The following is an 8,073-nucleotide window of genomic DNA, read 5'->3' on the forward strand; positions in this document are numbered from 1 at the left end:
AGGGCTTGCCCCGATGGGCCGTCAGAAATGTCTTGTTTCTTGTCGTTTAATCGATTAACAGAGGGTTGTATGTCTTTCCTACATCACTCTATCTGAACTAAGTTTCTCCGAATCAGCATGAGAATGCGGGGTCAAAGAAAATAAATTGTACACGATTTTTGGATAAAGCTGTAAAAAGGCAAGCATATAAGTGCACAAAAATAGAAGAAAAGACGTTTTGACATTACATTATTAATCAATTTATTTTTAGATTGACTATATATTTATAATGGATACCAGTGAATGTTATTGATTATTGCTAATGATTTTGTTGATACTTCCTTTAATTAAAGACCTCATAGGTGTACTCTAATATGAAATGTTCGTTAATGCTTATTGAACTCTCAGCCTATATGCTATGGTATCGATGAAGGATGCAAGCACAACACAACTTGATACGGTACGTGTATCTCGTTTCACTTTAGAAAACGTCATGGTATAGTTCGACACCCCCGGGTCATGAAGAGGCTTTTGTTGGTCCAGTGACAAGGTGCTCGAAATTGAACTTTAGTCCAGCCATTCTTCATTACACCCCAAACCTGCCGAATGCCCAATGTCTCGCTGGTGAAGGTATACCTATAGCCAAAATGACTGATGCCAATGGAAGCTTATATCTAAGCGCTAGATCGCGACTCAGCTTGCAGTGGTCCACCACCGAGTGTTTACAATACCCTTACCTGTAACAAGTCATGTGATCTGTGACGTCATATAATCAGATCGAAATACAAAATCCTTCATGGTATTACGATGATGATGAGTGCATACAGTTCATCAAATGCGAATGATGCAATGGTGCCCCGACGCGACCATGGATATGTATCTCCATGTTTTGACTTATGTTGCCCTGAACTTTGCATCCTTTGGTCACCAGTCGAAGTTTTCGATGTTTGCATAGAATTGACGGGGTTTTTTCAGAGAAAGTTTGAAACATTAATTTGGTCGTCAATATCTAACTTTTGATTTTTTTCCCTCATATAAGGTTTGTGGTAAATGCACGAAAAATGTCGTGAGCGAATCGCAAGCAACCTTTAACTATTGATTACATAATTTTAGATTATACATCATTTTTGTATGACACGCACGCATTTAAGTAGACGTTTTAAGTTTACGTGCAGCATATTCATGCATTTGGTGAACGATGAAAATAAATGAATGAAAAAACAAAATGAAGATGATATTTATTTCCCAAGGACTTATCAAAATATGGTGCCGGATAGCGACCTCACATTTTTGCGTTCATTGTAAGGATATATAAAAGAGAAGGTGTAATATAGGTCTTAGATCACTCCATCACAGTTCCTCCACAACAGTAAAAACATACATTCACGGAGCTTGTGACGTGTGTCATTAAATTACTATCTAGTGCAACCACGATATGCTTTATTATTTTGGATAGAAGCTCTGGTACTCGTCGCGTAAAAGTTAACATTGGTGAATAACCAATTAGAATCAATGATTCCTTGCCTTGTTATTGCTCGTCGCATAAAAGTTAACACTGGTGAACAACCAATTAGAATCAATGATTCCTTGCCTTGTTATTGCATGCATGGCAAATAAAAACTATTGTGCAACGCGGTCAATCGCCTTGTTTCAACTCTTTAAGACATCAGATTAATTGTGAAGGTCTTAAGGGTTGCTGAATTATGTATCGCCCAACGGTGAGCCTGGCATATGAAAATTTAAATTTTGGCAGTCACGAAATGCGATTCATTGAATTGCTTGCAAGACTTCTTAAAAAAAGGACAACTCTAAAAAGGGTGCTAACTCAAGTGTTCTTGGCTCGATCAGGTCCCCAAAGGGCCCATATCGGATGCTGTCTTTAATGACATACATATTCTCACGTTAGGGTAAAAAATAGATGGTAATGTAAATTTAGCGACATGACATTGACAACATAATGTTTCATGTGGGGGAAGAATTGAAAGAATTCCTTCGGGAGTGACGATTCACTGTGACTGGCCTATCTGCTGAAAGTGATGATTGATTGACATGATTGATCTTCATATTTTGTGATTGCAATGGTGTCAAAATGAAGAGGAAGACGGATAATAGTTTAATGTAAATCAGACAGTGGACAAACTCTAGCTAGATAGTGGGTTCCCCATGATCAGGCATGAACAACGTCGTATCATCTAGATAAACTGGCACTCTCTGAAGATTGAGTAATCATAGAGTTCCCTGGCGATATGTCAATGTGACAACAGAGTTTAAAACCCAACCTATTCCACCATGTCCACCCGAACGCATTCAAAATAAATCAATTTCACTTTTATGATTTTTTTTTCATTTTCATGAAGATCGAGTGAATCCACACAAGGGAATCATGTAGAGTGTTGGAATTAGTAGAAATTTTCAACTTAAGTTCAGAATTTTCTTTGAAGGTTACTTTTAAATCGATGATTATTGAGTAAAAAACAAGCAATTAATGACGAGAAATAAGTAAGGAGGCACTGCGTGGCTTACTGTCTGAATCACATGATTTTTGTTTTAAATTCAGGGCCGGGGCACCCATTTTATGTAGTTTCGTGAAACTGTTGAAGCAAGTAACATTTTATTGTCTCAAATATTAGTATACGTATTCGTATGTTAAGTTTAAGTGTAAGTTCGTATTTAATTCATTCTTGATGCCAGTGCATAGGGCCCCCAAATCCTTTCGACGCGAGAAGCCTATGAAGTTTAGTACGTAGGAAATTAGGAATAATGATCTCTTCGTTCGTTGTCGAGTAGAACGTCTACAGTCTGCAATCGTAATGCGTCTTTCATAATTTTGATTGATTTGTGTTCTCGAAAGTGTTATTTTTCAAAAATGGTGTTCATACTTTCGCATTATTCGTTAATATTGACATTCCAACTTGCATCGTATGTTGCTACAGGGTAATTTCGAGTTAAATCTTTAAACTGTGTTACTGTTCTTTTTCCGCTTGGGGTTAATTGCGTTTTCTATGATCATTCAATGAGCTACTAGCGACTGGACGTAAGGCTGATGTTTCCATTTCAACCTACGTAAAGTGAAAATGAAAATAATAACACTGGCACGTGGATGGATGGCGTAGTAGATTACTACTATAACGCCATGCCAATAACAACGGAATACAATCTGGCAGTGATATCACGCATTGAGAGGAATGTTTATAAACCCGGTGACTTGGCCTCACATGTTGTATACGATACGGTTGCCTTCTCCCAGACCAGAACCTCCGGCATGCTAAATCGGGAATTGCCCTCCGCCGACCAACGTCACACTGGGCCTCTGAACTGCATCTGAACTACTTCAGAATGTGAAGTCCGACGCGATGTGCGGTGTGTAAGTGATGACAGGATGAAAAGAAAAAAAAGTTCGTCTCTATCCAAGTTCAGCCCACAGCATGATGCGGTTAGCAGCGCCCGTCTTGTGGCAGCAATCGTCTGTTCCTCCTGATACTCCCAAGCAGCGCGGAAACAATACAATACGAGGGGCTTCTTCAATCTCATGCCGGGAATTCCTGAAGCTTCAATGTCAGCTTGGGCTTGTATGTATACAATGTCTGCATCACTTGGTTGAGGTAGGGAAACATATGAAGCTGGGATAATCCATAACCCAATTAGCCTTGCATTACATTGTGGATGCACCATACCAACATCATCAAGGCTGCTTTATGGCACAACAAAGGGGGCACAACCCTTCAAGTATAATTTACTGCATAATGCCCACAATAACTGTAGTAGTAATATTTATGATGAACAACAACAACATGCATATTCGACAATGACCAGAACAAGAACACAACAACGACAACAACAACCGCATGTGTAACAATGATAAATTATAATATGTAGAGACCAATACACTTTTTAATCCTGACATAAATCTGAGATTCTTTTGTTTAAATGAAGATTCAAAAGGCATACCGTGGCATGTCGGTATTATCTTACAATCAAACGAAAAAGTAAGTATCAAATAAAGAAAAAAAATGACGATATTGTAAAAAAAAAGAAAAGAAAAAATAATTCTCTCTTGTCCACAAATGACAGCAGTACTTCAGAGTTCAATCCGTTCACCCTAAAAAAGATTACATGTAAGTTAAAAAACACTCTAAAGACAGTTTACCCAACATTGGGTAAAACGGGAACATGTATACTTGCTGGTCAAATGATACCAAACATGATTGTTTCCTTTCAACCCAATATCGGGTCAACTGTTCCGCCGTGGCGCCTCCATGGACATGATGAAAACAAGAGTAGATTGGTGCTAGTATAATAGGAGGATTATATCTCCATAATAAAAGCAATAAAACTAAATATTGTAATAAACTATGTAATGACTAAGAAAGGGAAAGAACTAAATAAGCTTTTAAAATAGCAGTTGATGTTGATCGCCCTCATTGCCATATTAAGCGTCAGTCGAAAAGTAATGCTCAAGTCGTCTTAATTCTAGACCTGTTTTTCTTAAAATTATTTTTCATGGATACCAAATTCTATAAACAGACTTTTTAAAAGGAGATTGATTAAAAAATGAAAGTGGACTTGTGTAAAAAAATAGAATAAACTAGAAGAGGGATGATTAGATATGGAAGTATGTGTGAAGGAAGCGAAAGTCAAGATGATAAGAGAAGGTAGAAGTAAATTGGGAAGTGAATTCGTTGGCGGATATCTGAAACAAAATGACGAGGGCGACATGAGTGAGAAAAGTGTGTGAGAATAATTAGAGGACGATGAAACTGCGTTTTCAGTGTGTATGGTGGGTTAAAATCTTACCGGTGGCGGAAACCTTTGATAGGGTGCAAAGTAAGTGAGAGTAGTAAGTGTTAAGATCTTTTCACATAATATGAGCAAGTAAAATCATTAGTATTATCATTATGTGGGAGTGAGTGTGTGTGTGTGTTTTAGAATGTGAGTGGCGCGAATGAATGCATTTGGGTGATGGGGTGAACGAGAGGCTTTTAAAGGACTGTGACGAGAACGAATGAGAATCTATGAGTGGGTGTGTGTTATTTGAAAAGAGAAAGTATGAATGAAAGAGTGGTGGTGCACGGCTGTAGATAGGTGTGTGTGTGGGTGGTGTGTGATTGTGTGTGACAGGGATGTGTCACACACAATCACTCCCGCGCGCGGGAGTGATTGAGAGTATGTGCAGTGCGTTTGAACGTGCCTTGCTGCGCTCGTGTGTGTATGTGACAGTGTATGGTAAAAAGAAAGGGGTTGGTATAAGGAATAAAGAAGAACATTTCCTCCTGAGATGTTGAAAAGAACAATTTACAACTAAACAAAGAGAAACATACTTTTGCCATCTTCAGGGAACACTTTTAGCTAATCGAAAGTAAAAATCCGAACATGAAGTTTACTTACCCCTCGTCAGTATCCTACCTTTAACTGATTGAGGAAGCACCCGTGTTGTGGAGGAAACTCGCTATGTTTATCAATAACTGACAGGTCCCTTGGTTCTTTTCACGACATTAAAAGGAATCATTACGTCAATAATCTACAAGATCTCCAGATCTCGTTTAAAATTTGTTGGGGTCACTGATTCATTTCCACCATAGAGTGGGAACTCTTTTTTTGTGGTAATCGATTTTTCATTTGGCGACATTTCCACTAGTGATCCAGGATTTAATGTTTTTCTTCTCACGCGTACGACATCTGGTCACGTTGTTTGTTCATGGTCATGATGATAGTTCAATCTCATTTAATTTGTTTTATATTTTCATCATCATCATGATTATAAATTTTGAGATTCAGATATTGCAGTACATGTATATGATGACGGGTTAAATCGCAGGGCTGGATTAGTATATGGTTATTGTTGATATGTGTCAACGAAAAAGTCATTCGAAATGTTACAGTTTTTCGTATTAAACAAAATATTAGCGTATTTTGGCATCCACTTCGCAGACTCTTTCTGCAATGTTCAGAATTTGTTGAAAATGCCCGTCGAATCACAATGGACAGATAAAGGTCATTGTCGAATGTTGGTAGACTGGGACAGCACATCTAACTAAGATTCGGACCAGACAAAAATCGCAAATATGTCGTTTGTCCAAAGTGTAGGACGACACTGCTGTTTTGATTCACCGAGCAAGATGAAGAAGGGAAAGGAGAGAAGGATAACGAAGGAGAAGAATAGGAAAAGGGGGAGAAGGAGAAAGAAGGAGGAGATGAAGAACGCACGAATTCATTGGATGAACCATGGACCTACTACTACTGTCAGAGTAGAAGGTCCATGGATGAACAAAGGGATAACGGGATGAAAACTGACTGAGAGCGAATATAATTATCAACAGAAATGCCAAAATGTTTGAGGTAAATTATTTTTCAAGAGGTATCATATCTTTATTTCTTAAAAGTTGCCAAACTTTACACAGTGCCGTGTTATTTCCGGGCGGGGGGGGGGGGTGGGTAGGGGTTGTATGATTGCTTTCAGTTCAAAGAATGTTCTGGTAGAAGAAATCATGGTTCAGGAATAGTCAGGAAATATTTGACGGAACCATGTGATGAAGCGATAACGAAAAATTAATCAGTCGCATCTAAGAAAATATACTAGGGATATGAACAATTTCTTTGTCAACATTAGGCAGTCGCTATGCCCAAAGACAACAAATGCCGAAACATTCAGACTTGATTGCTATAGGAAAGATGTCATTAACCCAAATAAAATTACCGAAAGACCTTCTCTGGTGCCATTTTCCTTGTAGGATACGGTCCAATAGGTGAATAATTTTACAAGACGAAGGTCCTAATAATATAAGGTTCCTGTAATGTCGGGTAGGGATCTGTTTCATAAAGGCCTGGTTACACCGCCCGAACTTTGTTGGAGCGTTCCTTGAGGGGGCCGAATTTCGACAACGCTCACTCGTCACCGCACACAAAATGGGAAAAAAATGAAAACACGTTAGCGGTGAACCGCTGAAGCCGGTGTTGCTTTAGCGTTGGTTTAACGATAGCAAGCGGTAGCGTGCGTTGGTCCGCTCCGACACTTCTATACCAACGCCAAACCAAAGTTCATCATCGCAATGGATCGCTGCTTCAACGACCGACACCGTTCCAGCAATTTCGTCTCCGCTCGTAAAACGATTACAACCGCTCCACCAAACTTTGTGCAGCGTTTTTTTAAATTACCGACCGGGCAAAGCTGGCGAAGCAGGAGTGGTCCAGCGTTCAAGATTTCTGCGTTGGCCTTGTGGACCCAAGCGTCCACGATCTTGCGTCTAGCTGTGCGAAACTTTAACTGGGCGTTGTTGAAGCGTGGTGAACTTTGCCGGAGCGGAAAATTAACGCTCCTCGCCGCTCGCAATATTTTGTACAGCTCAGAACTTTCTACGCTGTAGGAGCGGTGGCCGAGCGTATATTGCGTTGCCTTACGGCCTGGTCACACCGCCCGAGCGTTGTTGGAGCAGTCGTGGAGCGGTAGGAAGAGAGGGTCGAATTTCGACAACGCTCGTCACCGCGCACAAAATTGGGGGAAAAAATCGAAAACATGGGCGTTGCCTAAGCGGTGCACCGCTGAAGCCAGCGTAGCTTTAGCTTTGGTTCAACCGTGGCAATCAGTCGCGAGCGTTGGTTTAGCGGTGACTCGAGCGTTGATAGAGTGGAGTTCTGCGCATGCGGGCGTCGACGGGGTTTAACACTATAATCATGATGACAAAGAGAGTGTAATATTTATGCAGCTGCTCATTTTACTCGCCACAATTACTCTGGTAGACAAAAGTACATCCCTTCATTGCTAGTATTTAACAATGAATGGATGAATGCACCGTTCCAGCGTTCCCATGTCCGCTCGGAAAACGCTAACAACCGCTCCACCACAGTTTGTGAAGCGTTTAATCACCGGCCGGGCAACGCTGGCGAAGCAGCGGTTGTCCAGCGTTCAAGATTTCTGCCTTGGCCTAGCGGACCCAAGCGTTCACGAACTTTCGTCTAGCGGTGCCTTTGACGTTGGGCGTTGTTAGAGCGGTAGTCAACTTTGCTGGAGCGGAAAATTGCCCGCTCCTCACCGCTCGCAATATTTTGAGCAGCTCAAAACTTTCGGAGCGGTAGGAGGGACTATCAGCGGTTGCCGAG

Source organism: Lytechinus variegatus, chromosome 3 (genome assembly GCF_018143015.1).
Source record: "Lytechinus variegatus isolate NC3 chromosome 3, Lvar_3.0, whole genome shotgun sequence".
NCBI classification, from domain to species: domain Eukaryota; kingdom Metazoa; phylum Echinodermata; class Echinoidea; order Temnopleuroida; family Toxopneustidae; genus Lytechinus; species Lytechinus variegatus.